This window comes from Castor canadensis, chromosome 9, assembly GCF_047511655.1.
Source record: "Castor canadensis chromosome 9, mCasCan1.hap1v2, whole genome shotgun sequence".
NCBI classification, from domain to species: Eukaryota; Metazoa; Chordata; class Mammalia; order Rodentia; family Castoridae; genus Castor; species Castor canadensis.
This window is the reverse complement of record NC_133394.1, coordinates 132118543-132138716: the sequence shown is the minus strand read 5'-3', so window position 1 is coordinate 132138716 and position 20174 is coordinate 132118543. Positions and strand designations below refer to the sequence as shown.

General features: G+C 34.4%; 1 pseudogene; it reads left to right on the top strand.

Annotated features, from left to right (window-relative positions):
• The first annotated feature begins 19812 nt into the window (after window positions 1-19812).
• LOC141411063 (U1 spliceosomal RNA) lies at window positions 19813-19964 on the top strand (annotated as a pseudogene).
• Window positions 19965-20174: the final 210 nt, after the last annotated feature.

Sequence of the window (20174 nt, the reverse complement as noted above, 5' to 3'; positions counted from 1 at the left end):
TCTATATATACTTCATCTCCTTAGTCACATTTTAGATACTATGATAGCAAGGAACAAGTACTACTTATTTAATATCCTCCACTATCCTTAAAACACTACATTATTGGGTATTCAAAAGTATTTCATATAAATGATACCTGAAAATTTAGGTGAAAATTTGTTCAATTAATTTATCATTTTATATCCATGTTAAAATTCTTTTATTGGAAAATTCCCCATTACATCAATATTAGCAATTTCTTCAAAATTATGTATCTTGAGGACACAACTTTTTATTCTTTATTAAATATTTTAGCGTATATTGTATTCTTGATGCATGGCTGAACACTTTTGCTGTGCCAGGTAGGTACTTGCAGGATTTATCTCCATCCATTGCCCTCCACTACAGTGTCTTTCCAAACTCTGATCAACACTACCTTATCAAAGAGATTTTCCTGGACTATATTTTTTTTAAAAAAGCAAGCTAGATACTAATTATCAACATATCACATGCCTCTGAATTATTTCCCCATATTTTCTACTCTCTAAATGTTTATTTTTATATTATCTAGGTATTAGTCCATCTAGCTTATCTATGGATCTCTACTTACCACTCTAAACTTTGAAAAATGCACTTATTAAGGGGCTAAGATTTTCATGTAATTTCTTCTATGCTATTCCCCTATTGCATCTGACATATAGTAATAATCTACAAATACCTTTTATTCATACAACCAACTTCATTTTTTTAAAGTAATGCTAAAAATATCTAAAATAGTAGAATGATGACTGATGTTTTAATGTTTCTTAGATGTTAACTTGTCATTTTTGTCTATGAATCTTAAGTATACAAGTACATGAACAAAATATATCAATTCTGTTATTAATCTTAAACCATATATTTTAATTTTGCTCTTATTTGTAAGAAATAAGTTGAAATTATGTACACTTTAAATTGTTGTCCTATTCATCTATATCTGACTTATAGCAGACAATAAATCTAGCACTCATTAGGAGTATTGAGATTTCATTTTCATAAATTCCTATGATGCACCTGAGATAATCACATTATGTATGAAAGATTACCAAGACAAAATGTCTTTCTGTTTCCCTTAATCTCCAATTATCTAATTAATGGCAACATTTAGCGAAAAGTAAGGACTTTGTTAAAATTGATAATACAGAATATCTCCCTAGAAGATCAGAATTTTTAAAGGCACTGCAGTGATACTCAGATTTAACCAGAGTAAATGTAGCTCACTAAATGTTCATCGTCAGTCCTTCCTATGGTCCTTCCACTCCTCTCTTTTTCACTTTTGTAATGGTTTAAAACAAAACACAGGTTAGGATGATATACCTATATTAAGTATGTATCTTTAATTTTTTTTGTTCTGAAGCAGAATCTTCTAGAGAAACTGTGCACTAAGTCCTCAAGGAAGTACTCTAGGTAACATATAAATCATTGCTCTAATGTTCCTTTGGACTGTTTCGATCAGAGTACACACTTGACTCCACTGGACTGTAATCAACCAATTAGATGACTGTTTGACTGAACAGCTATATTAGGACAATCAGAAGATGTTCTTGAAGATGTAGAGCAAAAAGACAACAATAGTAAATACAAAAGCTTTAAGGTCGCTCCAGCATTCACTTATTAAATATATTTTAAATCCTAACTACATGTCTAACCATTTTCTAAACACAAAATAGAGCAGTGAAGGAGAGCAATAACAACAAATCACTCAAATTCTCTACTTCAAAAATGTATATTCGATTGAAAACAGATTTTTAATAAAGAGATAAATAAATTGCCTACTATGTTAAATGATAGTAAGTCACAGAAATAAACTAAGCAAGGAAGGGGTATAAGGAAAAAAGAAGGTGAGTGCTACCTCACAGTCCTAGGAAATATACAAAGATTTGATTCTGAAGCAAGAGGCATGCTCAAGAAGTACTGGAATGTCTGTAATGTGCTATGTTAACAGACAAAAGGGCTAAAGGAATGGATTTTCCTGATCTTTTTATGCCAAATATTGCAGGCAAGGTTAGGGATCTGCTGAAAAAGTGGGCAGTCATATATTTGTCAGAAGTCCACAGAATTCTGAAGAATTTTATGATTTCCCAAGTGAAGAGAAGCTGCTGAGTCCCTGCCTGGTGGCTTGAATGGAGTTGTGGGTGCTGCTACAGGGAGACTTATCTCAAGCACATGTTGCACTGGTGCATCCTTAAGATCATTCAATTGTCATGATGAACAGTCAAACTAGAAAGTTAATTAGGGCATTTACAAATAATGAAATGTGAAATATTGCCATTGTCATGGGTTAAAATATAGTTAAATATATTTTCCAGACCTTCCTTCCAGTCTCAGTTAGTGTGAAAAACATGCATGTGATTTAGAAAACAGAAAGTGAGCTCTAAAAACTACAGATGTAACGTTTTCCAGTGGATTCTGTCATCCTCAGCTTACCAGTAACTTCCTTCCTCATAAAAACTGAGAAAAACTGCGCTGCTCTTTAGTGACCTGCTGAAACATCCTGATGTTTGGGAACACTGGCGATTTTCAGTGGTCCTCGCTTCTTCTAGCCCTTCCTCTAGTTTCAAAGCGTCTAACTCCCTGAATAAAGTCATCTCCTGCTAGAAATACATGTATTTGATTCAATTTGATTAATAAACCATAGTTAATATGACAATAGATTGCAATTTAATAAACACAAAAAAATCATGCAGGTGCACACACTGCTCACTGAAACAGAAGTAAGGGAAACCCTGTTGAGTCAAAGGGTAATGAACACTGCTACTTTCTGAAAAAATAGTCCTTTCCTACAAAGACCAACATTATTACTTCACTTCCTGCTCATCAATTTAAATCTTACAATGAGTTACTTGGCTTTAGCCAATTTGACCAGTCTTCTTTATTTATTATTATATTAGTTTGTGATGGAGTTGTATATTTATATTCATACCCTATTAAACAACTTTAATGAGTCAGTATGTTTTCATTTTCATACAACATTGTACTCAACTAATGGATTGACATGTTAGGAGTCTTGCCCAATATCATATAACTATCCTTATGCAACTTGGTCTAGGTGTTCAGTGGTAGAACATTTTCTCAGCATGCATGAGACTCTGGCTGGGCTTGATGTCTAGCACAACAAAAGTAAGTGCGCTATAAGGGATGATTATAATGGAATAGGATGATATGAAGCAGAGTGGAGGGGAAGGTCAAGTGGTAGAGTGCTTCTTTGCAAGAGTGAAGCCATCAGTTCAAACAATAGTCCCACCAAAGGAAAAACAAAAGATATGAAACATACATTATCAGAGATGAGGTAGTAGTAGGGACGTTCTTACTAAAACAAAAGGTTTCAAAGAACTCGACACTTGGAATCTGAAAATGCAATACCTGGAAATTGCATTTCTGCTGATAGTTATGTTTTTGCTCTTTTCTTTAACTTTCTATATGATGACATTATTTTAGAATTCCCCAGGCTAAATGTGTTTTCTTGTTCTGTTGATGTTAACAACATATAAAATGTGAACAGTGACTGGCAAAGGATATGAAATTAATCTTAAATCATCAATATGAATTTCACTGCTACAAACAATATATTAGTTTGAAAAGATTGAATTTTTAAAAGTGATTCAAGGTTTGGCTCTGAAGAATTTGGCACAATAAACTCAAATGGAAAGCCGGTAAGAAGTACGGAGAGAAAGGAGGAAGAGGAGTAGAAGGATGAAAGAGACCCTGTCCATTAATGCATCAAGATAATGGTAGATGTTTATACCAAGAATAATTTATTGAAATCACATTAAGTGAAGCTTCTTTTTATTTTATCATTTCTACATTTACTCACATGTGTACACATTGTTTGGGCCACCGACTCTCCCGATCCCTGCTTATGGGCAGAACCTGTTCCAACCTCTTGTTCTCTGATTTTGTTGAAGAGAAAACATAAGAGATAATAAGAAAGACGTAGCATTTTTGCTAGTTTGAGGAAAAGATAGCTATACAGACAGATTCCTAGCATTGCTACCATGCACTTGTGTATTCCAACCCACATTGGTTCATCTCTACCAGACCTCTTTGCTACTTCTTAGTCTCTTTTCCATAGTAGATTCTGCCAGTTTAAGATTACTGTATTAGCTCCCCTATAGTGAGCACATCACCCACATTCAAGTTTTTCCTATTCCTCCCTTCTGCAGTCTCCCCTTAATGTGTGATCCATGTCTAATAATATTACTGCATTTCTTTTAGGTCCATAATCCACATATGAGGGAGAACATGCCATTTTTGACATTCTGAGCCTGACTAAATTTACTTAAGATAATGTTTTCCAGTTCCATCCATTTACTTGTGAATGACAAAATTTCATTCTTTTTTGTGGCTGAGCAAAATTCCATTGTGTATAAATACCACATTTTCCTCATCCATTCTTCCGTAGTAGGGCATATTGATTGTTTTTACAGCTTGGCTATTGTGAATAGTGATGCAATAAACATGAGTATGCAGGTGCCTTTGTAATAAACTGAGTTGCATTTCTTGGAGTATATTCCTAGGAGTGGGATTGCTGGATCATATGGAAGATCTTTGTTTAGTTTTTTAAGAAGCCTCCATATTTTTTTCCAAAGTGGTTGTACTAGCTTATATTCCCACCAGCAGCATATGAGGGTTCCTTTTCCCCCACATCCTCACCAACATTTGTTGTTGGTGGTGTTTTTGATGTTAGCCATTCTAACAAGAGTCAGGTGAAATCTTAGTGTGGTTTTGATTTGTACTTCCTTTATGGCCAGAGATAGTGAACATTTTTTCATGTGTTTTTAGGCCATTTGGACTTCTTTCTTTCAAAAAGTTCTGTTTAGTTCAGTTGTCTACTCCTTTATTGTTGATTGATTTGGGGGGAGTTTAGTTTTTTTGAGCTCCCTGTATATTCTGGTTATCAGTCATTTGTCTCAAGTATAGCTAGCAAATATTTTCTCCCACTCTGTGCCTGTTCTCTTCAATTTAGAGACCATTTCTTTTGTTGTGCAGAAGCTTTCTAATTTTATGAAGTCCCATTTGTTCCATTTTTTCTTTTAGTTGTTGGGCTGCTAGAGTTCTACTAAAGAAACTTGGCTTATATCTATTGCTTTGAGAGTATTCCTTGCACTTTCCTGTACTAACTGGATATTAGCACAGATTTTGGTTTGATATTAAGGTTCTTAATCCACTTTGAGGTGATTCTAGTACAGGGTGACAGGTAGGGATCTAGTTTCAGTTTTCTGCAGACAGAGAGCTACTTTTCCCAGCAACATTTGTTAAAAAGGCTGTCTTCTCTCCATTGTATATTTTTGGTGCCTTGTCAAACATAAGGTGGGCATAGCTGTATGTATTCATATCCAGGTCCTCTATTCTGTTCCACTGGTCTTCATATCTGTTTTTAAGCCAGTACCATGCTGTTTTTATGGCTATGGCTCCATAGTATAGTTTAAAGTCAGGTATTGTGATACCTCTAGCATTGCTCTTTTTGCTCACTGTTGCCGTGGCTATTTGTGGTCTTTTGTGATTCCAAATGAACTTTAGGGTTCTATTGATGTGGTGTATTACATTTAATTATTTGTATGGGTTGAATCGCCCCTGTATCCCTGGGAAGAAGCAGACTTATTCACGGTGAATGATCTTTCTGATATGTTGTTAGATTGTTTGCCATTATTTTATTGAGAATTTTTGCATCAGTGTTCACTAAAGAGATTGGCCTGTAGTTCTCCTTTTTGAATATGTCCTTGTCCTGTCATGGGATGAGTGCAATACTGGCTTCATAGAATGAGTTAGGCAGTGTTCCTTCCCTTTCTATTTTTTGGAAAAGTTTAAGGACTTTTGGTATTAATTCTTCTTTAAAAGTCTGGTGGAATTCAGCAGAGAATCAGTCAGGTCCTGGACTTTTTTTTTCCAAAACTCTTTATTGATGCTTCAATTTCATTACGTGTCATAGATCTGTTTAGTGGTTAATATCTTCTTGGCTCAATTTTGGATGGTCATAAGTATCTAGAAATTTATTCATTTCTTCAGATTTTCCAATTTATTGGAATATAGGTTCTCGATGTAGTCTCTGATGATTCTCTGGATTTCCTTGATGTTTGTTGTTATCTCCCCTGCTTCATTTCTGATTTTACTAATTGGGGTCTTTTCCCTACTCATTTTAGTTATATTTGCCAGAGGCAAATATGAACCAGGTTTTTATTTCACTTCTTCTTTGTATATTTTTTTCATTCTCTATTTCATTAATTTTGGCCCTTATTTTTATTATTTCTCTCCTTCTGCTTGATTTGGGTTTTGCCTGTTCTTGTTTTTCTAGGAGTTTGAGATGTAGCATTAGGTCATGTATTTGAGATCTTTCTGTTTTATTATATGCACTCATGCCTATAAACTTTCCTTTTAATACTGCCTTTGCTGTGTCCCAAAGGTTCTGGTAGGTATTGTTTTCATTTTCACTAACTTCCAGGAAACTTTTGATTTACTCTCTTATTTCTTCTATGACCCACTGATCACTGAGCAATGTGTTATTCAATCTCCAATTATTCATATATTTCAGGCTACTGTTTTCATTGTTGGATTATAGGTTTAATGCATTGTAATCAAGTAGAATGCATGGAGTTATTTCTATTTTCTTATATTTTCTGAGGCTTGTTTTGTGCCCTAAGATATAATCTATTTTGGAGAAAATTCCATGGGTTGCTGAGAAGAATGTACATTGTGCTGTTCTTGGAGAAAGTATTCTATAGACATCAGTTAGGTCCTTTTGATTTATGGTATCATTTAGTTGTAGGATTTCTTTGTTGTTTTTTTTTTAAATGACCTATCTATTCTTGATAGAAGGGATTAATGTCTCCAGCTACCATCGTGTTGTATTCTATATGTGGTTTTAAGTCCTTTGGTGTATGTTTGATGGAATTGGGTGCACTGACATTGGATGCACAGGCGTTGGGTGCATATAGGTTGATAATTGTTATATCTTCTGCCTCTTTCATTAGTATGAATGTCCTTCTTGTTCTCATTTGACAATGTAAGTTTGAAGTCTACTTTGTCTGATATAATTATTGTGACTCTTACCTGTTTTCAGGGAACATTGGCTTGGTAAATCTCCCAGTCTTTCACCTTAAGCCAGTGTTTATTTTTATCAGTAAGACAGGTCTCTTCTAAACAACAGATTTTCATATCTTCCTTTTTAATCTAGTTTGCCAAATGGTGTCTTTTGATGGGGAAGTTGAGTCTATTGACATTCAGTGTTAATATTGATAGGTATGTGGTGATTCCCACCATTTTTATTGTTTTTACCTTTTTTATTGTTTATGGATTTGATTGTGTGCAGCTGAATCTGTTATTCTCTGATTACTTGTCTTTTCTTCTCCTGTGGTTTGACACTTCTAGTTCTCTCATTGTTTTGTTTGCTTTCATCTTCTTTGTGCAGAATTCCTTATAGAATCTTCCATAGTGGTGGCTTGGTGGTCATGTATTGTTTTAATTTCTGTTTATACTGAATGATTTTTATTGCTCTGTCAATTTTGAATGATAGTTTTGCTGCATAGAATATCCTAGGGCTGAAGTTATTTTCATTCAATGCCTGAAATATGTTACTACATGCCCTCCTTGCTTTTCAGGTTTCCATTGTGAAATCTACTGTTACTTTGATGGGTTTACATTTATATGTTGTTTGGTGTTTGGTTTTTCTCTCTTATAGCCTTCAATATTTTTTCTCTTTTCTCTATGGTTATTGTTTTAATGATAATATTTTACTTACCCTTTTGGCTTGCATCTCTTCCCCTTCTTCAATGCCTGTGAGCCTCAAGTTTGGTCTTTTGATGGAGTCACTGAGTTCTTTCACAGCTCTTGAGTTTTTTGACGAAAATTTTATCTATTTTTTCTTTAATTTCTATTTTATCTTCAAGCTCTGAGATTCTTCCACTTGTTCTAGTCTGCTTGGGTGGCCTTCTACTGTGTTTTTGCTTAATTAAAGTTTATTTTATTTCCAGGATTTCTGTTTGAATCTTTTTTTCTAAGGTTTTTCTATATGTTTGTTGAACTCCTCTTTTACATTTTGTGTTGTCATCTTTAATTCATATATCTCTCTTTTTATAGTTTCACTTTGACATTTGTTGAAGTCCTTTCTGAATTCATTTATTTGTTTCAGTGTCTTCCCATGTTCTTTATTATTATTGATGTGAAATTTCTTGAATGCATCTTGTGCATTTTGGTTAACAATTTCTAGCATCTCTCCATGAATTTCTCAGTGATTTCTTTTTTTTTTTTTTTTTTTTTTGTGGGCATCACTGGACTCCTTAATGACATTTATCATTGTTTGTTGGGGTCAGGAACTGGATATCCAGTTTCTTCATTTGCCATATAATCCTCCATTTTTTTTTCAGAAGAGTGGTTTCCATCCCTTTTTCATCTTCCCATCACTCCCCTTGGTGCTGTGCAACTATGTTCTTGATAAGCTAATTTGTGGTTTTGTCTATTTTCTTTCACTTGATTTAATTTTTGTGTTGTGACTGACTTGGTTTTTAGCTAGATTGATGTGTTCTTTTTGTCCCTAGCCAAGAGATGTAATTTACCAATAACAAATTCATAGGTTCAATGCCAGACCCATTGTTTACATATTATATAGAAAACTCCTTAGTAATAATAAGAGTTATGGTGTAATAGTTATTAGGCTAGATACAGATATTCAGGAAGTTTGAAAAGGTGGCAATAAAAGTGTGGAGTAGGAATAGGGGTGGGTGGGTGAGGAAAGAAATCAGGGAGCTGCTGGGTTTTGTAGCCTTTGTGCATGTTTGGGTTTATTTCTTTTGTTGTACTGGAGGGTGCTTATGTCAGGGATTGCAGGGGGCTGGGATTGTGTATTGTTGATACAGTCAGAGAGTCAGTGGGTTGTGAGTGTGTAGGAGGGAAGCATAGTGTGGTGACAGATTGGTGAAGATAGGAGGGGGAGGTAAAGATGGGGAGAGAATGGATGAGATGGGGCAGAAAGAGTATTTGGGAGGGAGAACAGTGGATTGTAGCACAGGAAAAGGAGAGCAAGTGAGGGGGTAAGATAAGGATAAGAAAATAGTGATAGTGAACTTAACAATACAGGAAAACACACGCACACACAAAGACACAACCAAAAAGCACCAGGTATAGGGACAACAAGTTCAGTCTTTTGGTAAAAGTTCTGGAGTTATTCCTTAGGTGTCCAATCCTGGTATTGGTGTACAACTGGGAGCTCTGATATCATCTCACCAGGTGACTGGCTTGTGAGAGCATTTCGTTCCTTCTGTCCAAAGGGCTAGTTGCAATTGGGAGGTGAGGTAAGTCTGCCGGTACCTGCAGGATGGTCAGAGATGTCATTGTTTTCACCAGGTGGCAGCTACATCCCTCTTCAGCTGCAACTCTGTTTGGTCAGTTCCTCCCCCAGCAAGGTGGGTCAATTCAGTTTTGAATGTTGCCCTCTGTCCCAGGAGATCAGCTCTGGGATTCACCACTTGACCTGCTTTGAAAGGTTGGCCTGTCGCCTTACCCCCAGCTCTCAACCATTATTGCTTGACTCACATTCATTCACTGAGAGTTTGGCATTTAGAATTCTGTTCCTTGCCCCACCCTCACTCTACAGGGCAGGTTCAGGGTTCCACCCCTACCTCTGCCATTGTTGTCAGATTACATTTCACTGTTTGTGCTATTCAGTTTTGTTGGTATCTGGAGCTGACCTGAATTATGTTCCTGGGCGGTAGATAGGGGAGTTATAGGTGGTATGTGATGCTCACCTGTTCATTCTGCATATTCATGCAAGCAACTTTGGAACTAGCCACAGGGAGAAATGGTGCCGCTTTTCTCAGTGCAGCGCAGTGTGAGGAGGCTTTCCATGTGCTGGGGTTCAAGATGTCACAGAGTTTGATTCTGATTGATGCTCTGTTCTCTCCTTGTTGGGAGAGGAACCAAAAAAAAAAAAAAAGACACAGCCACGGGGCTTTTTTTTCTTAGGGCTGGACACACCTTGGTGTTGTGCCATGTGGAATTTTCACAGCTGTTAGGAAATATTAAAGGCTGATTTATGTGTCAGTCTGAATTTTATGTGAACCTAATGTGGTGGCAGTTATTATTTTGGCTAGAAGCAATCAGAATTACCCAAATGTAACGCTAACGTCTCAAGGTGATATCTGGAATCGAGCTTAGTATTTCTGATTCCCTACCCTAACCACCATCTTGGAGATCCTAATTATTGTATTCTTCATTAAGAACTTTAATGTACTGATCATGAGCTCTGTGTACCACTGTCTACCTGAACCACTGTAAAGGACATTATATCATAAGTTTTTAATTCCAAGATTTACTAATAAATTAGTCTTGAATTATTATGTTGATCAATTGAGTCAATGAAGTTGTATAACATACTTGTTTTGTGCCCAGCACTTTGTTTGGACCTGGGGGAATAAAAAGTGAATGTACAGATCAGTTATCATACACATCTGGTTTATTTTCCTCTGAAGATAAGGTTTGCACAAAGGAAGAGAAAGGGTTATATATTTTCAGCTTCACATCCCTAAAGCAAAAATACATGTGCTACCTCAGAAGTAAAGAGGTTTATTTTAGCTCATGGTTTTGGAAATACATGTTGAAGGTTGAGTGACTCCCAGGTGACAGCAGTGAATCATAACAGAAATGTGTGGCAGCAAGTGATGACATCTCCAACCAGAAAGAAGAGTACGATAGGTCACCCCTTTGTAGGCATGCCTCCAATGACCTATGGACCTCCTCCTGGATCAGACCTATTTTCTTTTTGTCCATTCTATCCTTTCTTTTTCAGCACTGAGGATTAAACCCAAGGCTTTGTAAATGCTAAGCAAATACTCTGCCACTTAATCCATGCCCTCCCCCCAGTCCTGGATCAAACTTCCGAAAGGTTCATAGCATCACCCATAGCACCAAGTCTTCAACATATGAAACTTTGGGGATCTCTACTCATATTCAAACTACAGCAGAGGATATTAGTATAATAAAGTATTCTTAATTTGGGTGATTCTGAAAATAGGAGCCACATGAGGGAAAAAATGATCTTCAAATATTTTTGATGAAATGATTCCTAAGGATGTTTTATTTCATGAATTCTGTATTTTGAAGTATTTCCTAAAAATTAAAATAAGACTTCCACTAACAACTAAAATAAAGTATGTAAACACCTGAAGTACTAGTCATATATGTTAGTGTTTTAAATACTTTTCATTTAGGAGACAGTTGTTGTATGGACATCTGCACTAAGTTGAGGACAAGTGACAAATTGTATGTGCAGATATAAGTGAGAAGGAGTTTACAAACAACATGAAACAGGAATGTGTTTCCAACAGTAGTTGGAAAAAATATTATGATACATGAAAACAATACATGATTAATTATTTTAAGCCATATTTGTATCACTCTATATGCATAAGTCCTAATAGTTTCTTCTTTTCATGTCTGAAAGGAGAGCTAGAGTCATAGATAATTATTAAAGAAATAGATTTTCCTTTACATGCAGCTTTTTCTGTGTAGCCAACTGTTTTGCAAGCTCAAAGAGTTAATGTCACTCTCATTGTCTGCAATACAAAGGGACAACCTGATGAAATAGAAGAGAAATAAAAATCTCATTGCAAGGTAATTATGGAATCATGTACAAACCTTTAAAGGTTAATGAGCTCTCCGGAGAAAATGAATGACAGTTCCTGAATCTGTTGTCTGCCTATAATCCATTTTAAACATAATCCTAGTTGTGAAGATTTGACATATTATAAGTAATTTGGGGTGAATGTTAACTGTGAAATGGTAATTTAAGTAATGTGAGCTTCACTGCTATTAAAAGAATCATTTGGTCAAGAGATGAAAAAGGAAAAATTTAAATTTAGTGGCTATGAAAATGAAAGCACACCTTAATGATCAAAAACTGGAGTGACTGAGCAAAGAATGATTGTGAATTCATTCATCTAGGCATTAGGCAACAGGACACCTATCTTTTCATACTTTTATATGTCAGATTTCAGTTATATAATTAAGCAGAATTATTTCTTTCTAGTTAAATAACGTAATGATAGGAAAGAGAAAAATGTTTAGCATCTAAAACACTTTTACTAAACGTAGAGAATTATAACAAGACAGTTTTCCTACTTTATGTTTACCGTAAATTCACACACTTTACAAGAAGATAATGACTTTAACATGGACATTTAATGGGAACAAACAACTCCCTAATTGTGCTATAAGTTAAAGGGTGAATAGTTTGTAAGTTAAATTTGTGAATTTGGTAAAATTACATTATAATGTAGTAAATGCAGTCATCCCAAATATGTCTATTTGCTTTTGTGCATTGATTATAGACTTTTAATAAAATGTTTAGAGTTTCTAGAGGATATTTATTGCAGAAAAGAGGAAAAATTTTCACTTTGAATATCACACATTATTATCTCATCAGCCATTACCTTCTTTGGGGGAGAAAAATTTACTAGTCCTTCTTCTCTGTCAAAAGCACTTACTTGCCTAATCTTTCCTCTGAATCCATAAGGTACTTAGTCTCCAGTATTATTATTAGCTGAGGACAATTTTAAACTCAGTATTCTTTTATTATGTAAAGGAACTTAATTTCCTTTTCTTTAAACATCCATCATGTAGACTGAACACTACCGTTCACCATTTTTTTATAGCATCACAGGTAAGCCATCTACCAATCAAAAGAATTTAATTTGTGAGCCTTAAAATATGGATGAAATTCAAATACAAAAGTTTCTATTGCCATGAAATAGGTAAAGGATGTAATTTATTAAATTTTGATATATGGCTAAACTTTCACAACCACTTCCAAGATCAAGAAATAGTGAGGCATCGTACCCAGAAGTCTCCCAGTGACCCTTTGGACAAGTAGCTCTTGTCCCATCTATTCCCACTCCTCACAGGTACCAGAAGTCAGTGACATTTTCTGACACTTTCAGTGAATTTGTGTTCTTTAGTGACTTAACACTTATAAAATCATATAGGATGCATTTTATTTTTGTAGTACTGGGGTTTTGAACTTGGTAGGGCCTGGCACTCTACCACTTAACCACATCCATAGTCATTTTTTACATTTGTTAGTTTTCATATGGAATCTCAAGCTTTTGCTTGGGTTTGTCTCTGTCCATAATCATCCATCCTTCACCTCCTGCATAGTTAAGGTTACAGACATGAGCCCCCATGCCCAGCCGGATGCATTTGTTTAAACTTGACATTTTTCACTCAGAATAACTATTTTGAGATTCATCAATTTGCAGCATCTATCAAGAGTCTGTTACTTTTTATTAGTCTGTTCCAAGTATGTGTGTTGTATGGGTACACAAGTCTGTGCTTATACATATATCCATTGGTGGACATTTCGGTAATTTCTAGTTTGGGACTATTGCAATGAAACGTTCATTAATAAATATTTATGAACAAGTCATTTCAGACATATGTTTTCTCTTGGATAAAAATCTAGGACTGAAATCACTGGTATTCACACATTTATAAATTTCAAGAAGATTTTGATGTTAAATAAGCTATAAAATCCACATGGAGAAATAGGGAAAGGGAAGGAAAACTAAAACTTGAATGCGGTTAATGTGCTCATTGTAGAGGACTGAATAACGTAATCTTAAACTGGCAGAGGCCACTAGGGAAAGGGGACCAGGAAGTAGCGAAAAGATCTGTTAGAGAAGAATCAATGTAGTTTGCAATACACAAGTGCATGGAAGCAATGCTAAGAATCTCTTTGTATAGCTACTTTTATCTCAAACTAGCAAATGCACTATGTCTTTCTTATTATCTCTTATGTTTTCTCTTATGTTTTCTTCAGCAAAATTGGAGAACAAGAGAGCAGAACAGGTTCTGCCTAGAAGCCAGGTTGGGGGGAAGTGACCCAAACAATGTATACACATGTGAGTAAATATAAAAACAATAAAATAGAAAGAAATAAAAGCCATGTGTAGTATGTCACATCTACAATCTTAAGTATTCAGCAGATTGGGAGGACTGTGACTCAAGGATAGACTAGGCCAAAGGTCATGAGATCCCATCTCAACCAATAAAAACCTGGCATGATGGTGTTTGCCTGTCATCCAGCTACATGGAAAATATAAAAAGGAAAATTCCAGTTCAGGTTAGTGTAGGCATAAACTCAAGACTCTATTGTAAAGCATCACTAAAGCAAAAAAGCTAGAGAACAGGATCAAAGTATTGAGTGCCTACCTAATAAGTACAAGGTCTTGAATTCAAATTTACAGTACCATCAAAAGATTATAAATTATTATAAACAAAATAATTAACATGTATGGGGGTGATTTTGAAGATAAATATACACTGGTGAAATCATTGCCATAATTCATGCCCTATGTCTATCCGTCAACTGCTTTAGTTTCTTCTTGCTTATTCATGGTTATGATGATGATCAATTGTGATAACACTTAGCACAATACCTACCCTCTTATCAAACTTTTAAGTATGCAATATTGCTAACTATAGTCACTGTACTGTATAATAGAATTCTAGGACTTATTTATCTTATGTAATTTAGCCTTTATATTTTTTGAATAACATATTTCCTTTTAGCCCTCCTCAAACCTGTACATAGTACCATTGTACCATTGTACCAGAGAGTACCATTGTACTCTCTGGTTTTATGATTTTGATTACTTTAAACTTATCCTGTAAGTTGTATCATACTGTTTCTGTCCATCAGTGTCTGGCTTATTTTACTTGCCATCATGGTCTCCAGTTTCATTTTCATCAATATTTTTGCAATAGTCTGCTATTCATTTTGTAGGGAGAAATAATATTCACATATAATCTTAACCTACAGATATATGATTCTATAAAGAAAGTATGGTAAACATATATATGTATGCAATCATGAGCTGTATAACACTATTTTAGACAACTATTGACTGATGCGATATGAGTGGTTCAATAAGATTATATCATTTAATAACATTGTAGACATTTTAATTTGTACACTTTATGGTGTTTGCACAATCACCTAATAGTACTGTTCTCAGATTGCTTAACCAATGGTTAATCATTACTATACATTTTCTTTATCTAGTCATATATCCATGGGCTTTCAGATTGCTTCTATGTTTTGGCAATTGTAAATAATGCTACAATGAATGTTGGGAGACAAGGTCTCTTGCCAGATATTTAAATCAATCCTACCCAGAAGTAGGATTGCTGGATCACATGGCAGTTTTATATTTAGTTTTTGGAAGAAGTCCATAGGGTTTTCCTCACTATGATTCATATTCACTGTAGCAGTGTACACGAGCTCTTTCTTTTCAACATTTGTCATCCTTTTATTTTAAATATAAGTACATACTAACAGTTATACCACATTGGGTTTGAGATTTGGATTTCCCTGATGATTAGTAATGTAGAGCATGTTTTCATACATTTGTTGGTCATTGAAACGTGTATTAAGACTCTTTGCCTATTTCTAAAACAGGTTTTCTTTTGCTATTGATTTACAGTACTCTGTTATATATTATGTTTTGCTTTAGTTTTTTGCCAATGCTGAGGTTTGAACTCAGGGTTCCATGGATGCTAGGCAGGCATTCTACAATGTGAGCCACAAGTCCAGCCCCCTACATTATGGATATTAAGCCTTTGAAAGATAAGTGTTTTGCAAACACTCTCATATTCCATAGGTCACCTTTCCATTTTGTCCATTGTTTCATTTGCTTTGAAGAGGCTTCTTACGTTTTTGCAACTGCACTTTTCTATTTTCACTATTACTACCTGAGCTTCCAAAAAATGATTGTTATAGCCAAAGTTAAAAACATTTCAATATTTTTCTTAGGTCTTTTGTGATTTGGGGTCTTATACTTGTCTAATTCATTTGGATTTGTGTCTGTGTGTGTGTGTGTGTGTGTGTGTGTGAAAGGTGTGAAAAATGATCTATTTTCATACTTTTGCTTGAAAACACATAGTTTTCCAAAAAAACATTTGGTAAAGAGACTATCTTTCTCCATTATGCATTCTTAACAACCTGCTTAAAGATCTATTGAACATACATGGATGGGTTTATTTGAAGATTCTCTATTCTGTCCCATTAGTAGTATATTATTTTTGGGGACTGGAGTTTGAACTCAGGCCTTCATATTTGTAAAGCACGCCCTCTACTGCTTGAGTCACACTTCCAGTCCATTTTGTTCTGGTTATTTCTAGAATGGAGTCTTCCAAAATGTTTCCTGGGACTGACTTCAAACAGTGATCCTCAGGATCTCAATTTCTCAAGTTGCTAGGATTATAGGTGTGAGACACCAACACCCAGCTCCATTAGTGTATTTTTAAATTATATACCAGTGCTATACTCTTTTGAGTACTAAAACTTCTTATTATATCTCGAGCTCAGGAAATGTGATGCTTTTAGCTCTGTTCGTGTTACTCAAGCTTTCTTGTTTATTTCTGGCCCCTTGAGTCTGCATATGTGTTTTAGACTTATTTTTGCACTGCTATAAAAATTCCACTGATATTCTATAAGGATTGCATTGAGTCTTCACATATTTGGAAAAAATATAAACATTCTGACAGTATTAACTTTTCCAGTGCATGAATTTTGGATATCTTTCCATTTAATTGCATCTGCTTTAATTTCTTTTGGAAGTATTTTGTAGTCTGTTGTGTACAAATATTTCACCTCCTTCATTAAATTTAATACTAAGTGTTTTATTCTTTTTGAAGTTATTACAAATTGGATTGCTTTTTAAAATTTCTTTGTTCATTGTTAATTCTCTTGTTATAGATTTTTATACTTTGATTTTGTATCCTTTAATGCTGGTGATTTTTTATCAGTTCTATGAGTTTTATCTGTAGAATCCTTACAGTTGTCCAAAATTAGGTAATGTCATCTGCAAACAAAGATGATTTCCTTCCTTTCTGATGTATATGTCATTTATTTCTTCTTTTTACCTACATGCTCTTTTTTGTCATAGAACATAAGGACAGCTGTGAGCTTTTCACATATGGCCTTTATTATTTTGATATAAGTTCTGTCTATACTTAATTTTGTGAGAGATTTTATCATTAAGAAATGGGTGAGTTTTATTAAATACATTTCTGCATCTGTTGATATAATGATTATCCCTCATTCTGTGAATGCAGTGAATCACATTTGTTGATATGCATTTGTTGAATCAAGAGTTTCCTTCATTCCAGTGATAAATTGCACCTGTGATGCGCTCTATGCTCCATTCAATGTGCTGTTCTCTCTCATATATAGATATATAAAATGAGAAGGAAAGAGAAAAAGAAAGGAAGAAAGGAAGGAAAGAAGGAAGGAAGGAAGGAATATTTATTTTATTTTAATGAACTGGCACGTACACTATGTACACTTACAACTCTCAGCCTGGAAACTCAGGAAAGATTTCTAAGTTGTATCTTAAGAAGGATTCATTTTTACTTTGTTGTGAGCCTCAGTTTTTGCTCTTAAGACATTGACCTACCTACCCACATTGTGGAAAATAATCTGCTTTATTCAAAGTTTATTGACTTAAATTTCAATCACATCTGAAAAATATATTTAGATTCACATCTAGACTAGTTTTTGAAAAAACAACTGAGCAATATAGCCTAGTAAAATTGACACATAATGTTAACAAACACATATGTTGAATGTCTAAGCATGGCTCTGGCATCCTGAGAAATCTAAAATAAGTGAGTCAATAGTGATTCACTTGGTCTTCTTTGTAAGGTGTCAGAAAGAGTAAATGAGAAAGGGAATTCATGGGGAGACACGGTCTTCTCTGTTATTAGTCAGATATATGAGTCAGATCGTGTTTTTGACCAAAGTCTTTCACTATTTTATTTTTCTAATATAGAGTGTTTTGGGATTGTTAATTCATTTTTTCCATCACTCGCCACCAAAATGTCGATTTTTTTTATTAAGTTTGACCAAAAGTAAATAAGTATATTGCTAGACTATAAAATCATTTTAACCCAATTAATTCATTGAGGATGTTCTTCAAAGAAAAGGAAACAATAAGTTTTCCTTAAAAAATCTCTATTCTAAGCAAAATGATAAATTGAAACAATCTTATATAGTAAACTATGAAAACTAAATGCTATAATTATTGTGTTGATTAACATACATATCACCTATTTGACTTAAAGATATTGATGTATGTCTAGGGATGAGATAAATTAATTTCATACTCATTCTTACAATAAACAGTGTTAAATATCTTTATAACTTTTACTCTTGTAAATGATTATAAAATATGCAAAAATCTGCATTTATTCTAAGCACTACGATTATGATTTTATATTCATGTTGCCATTGCATGAAGAGGATGATCATTAATTAATTTTGTTTGACAGACTGGTGCTTGTTTTACATGTTCTTTCTTCTTTCAAACACTTTGTAATCCTTGGAAAATGTTAACACTATGAAAGCAGAACATTTAAATCCATAACACACCATTGGGATAAAAGTTTACCTACCTGAGGACTATAAAAAGGAACCATATTTAGTTACAGAAGTGTAACTAAATTAATTGGAGAACAAAGGAAAGGTTACACTTGTTTAGTCTCCTGTTTTCTCAATTGCAAAATATGATATCAGCCATGAGGCATAGGTAAGTGCTATGAGTACATGCATAGATAAGCTTCTACAGGGTGAAAGAATCAAAATTTTAGTTAGTGAAAGAAAATAGAAAATAACAAAAGCTTTATTATGCATGCTTTCACCTTTGATTAAAAACTAAACACTTTGTTTTGTGTATGTATTTCTATAGAATATAGGAAAGACTTCAAGTTTACAAAAATTGTATGCTCCAAAATACGTTACTGTCTATACCATGATTGGAAAAAGTAGATACTGAGTGTGCTAAATATGACAATAAAAAAGCTGAAACACTATTATCATGAAAGACACTGAGTTTACAAATCTTCTGAGAGCTAAACTAAAGCAGATACTTTAAAAGCAACTGAGGCCAATAGGAAAAGGGGAACAGGTACTAGAGAAAAGGTTGTATCAAAAAGAACCTAGAAGGTAATACCCACACACAGGAAATCAATGTGAGTCAATGCCCTGTATAGCTATCCTTATCTCAACCAGCAAAAACCCTGTCCCTTCCTGTTATTGCTTATACTCTCTCTACAACAAAATTAGAAATAAGGGCAAAATAGTTTCTGCTGGGTATTGAGGGGGTGGAGGGGAGAGGGAGGGGGTGGAGTGGGTGGTAAGGTAGGGGGTGGGGGCAGGGGGGAGAAATGAACCAAGCCTTGTATGCACATATGAATAATAAAAGAAAAAGAAAGAAAAAAAGAAGAGTTCTTAGCACAGAAAAGCAAGTGCATTGTAGAAACATGATCAGAATCCCTGAAATTCCACAGATAACCTATCTATATTTTCACATGTTGCCATAATGGAATATTGTATTTCTATTTAGGTGCTCAACTTTCTTGCTGCTGTAAGGCATTTAGTATCATTCAAAGTGTAGATTTAAAAAATATTAGCATTTTTAATCCAACTTTCTCAATTTCGTCTCAACAAAGCAAACTAAATAGAAGACTACAGTGAATATTAAGGCAAATATATTTTCTAAACCTTTTATGTTAAATAGAATAGCAGAATAGACAATGGTTTGATGTCCTTAAATAATTTTCTATTTTCTTCTGTATATATATTTTTCTGTATAACAGATTTTTCTCATTTTTGTTTTGTCTAGCTAAAAATGATTAGAAAAGAGGATTGCAAATCTCTTTCAGGATTTTGACTATGAAATTTGAAAACTAAATTGAAGTCTCTATGGATAGATGGAAGAAGCAGTTATTTAAAGACAAAGATAGGGATACTTACCTGGCAGGGGAGATACCATAATCATGAAGGTGGTTTTCCCAGGGCAAGGCTTATACATTGCACTCCGGATGTGCTGACCCTTGCGATTTCCCCAAATGTGGAAAACTTGACTGCATAATTTGTAGTAGTGCACTCTTCCCTGTTATATATTAAAAAAAAAAAGACAAAGATAGGGAAAAGAGAGAACAATGTTTTTCTTTACTAAATGATAATAATGTTAGCCATGTCTTGTGATACCTCAAAAATAATTCCTCATTGAAATAATTCACAGAATTTTTAGGTATCACTTCCAAATATAACTATGATGGTTTTCACCAACACTATAAATAGGGAAGAACTGATGAGGTGAATGGA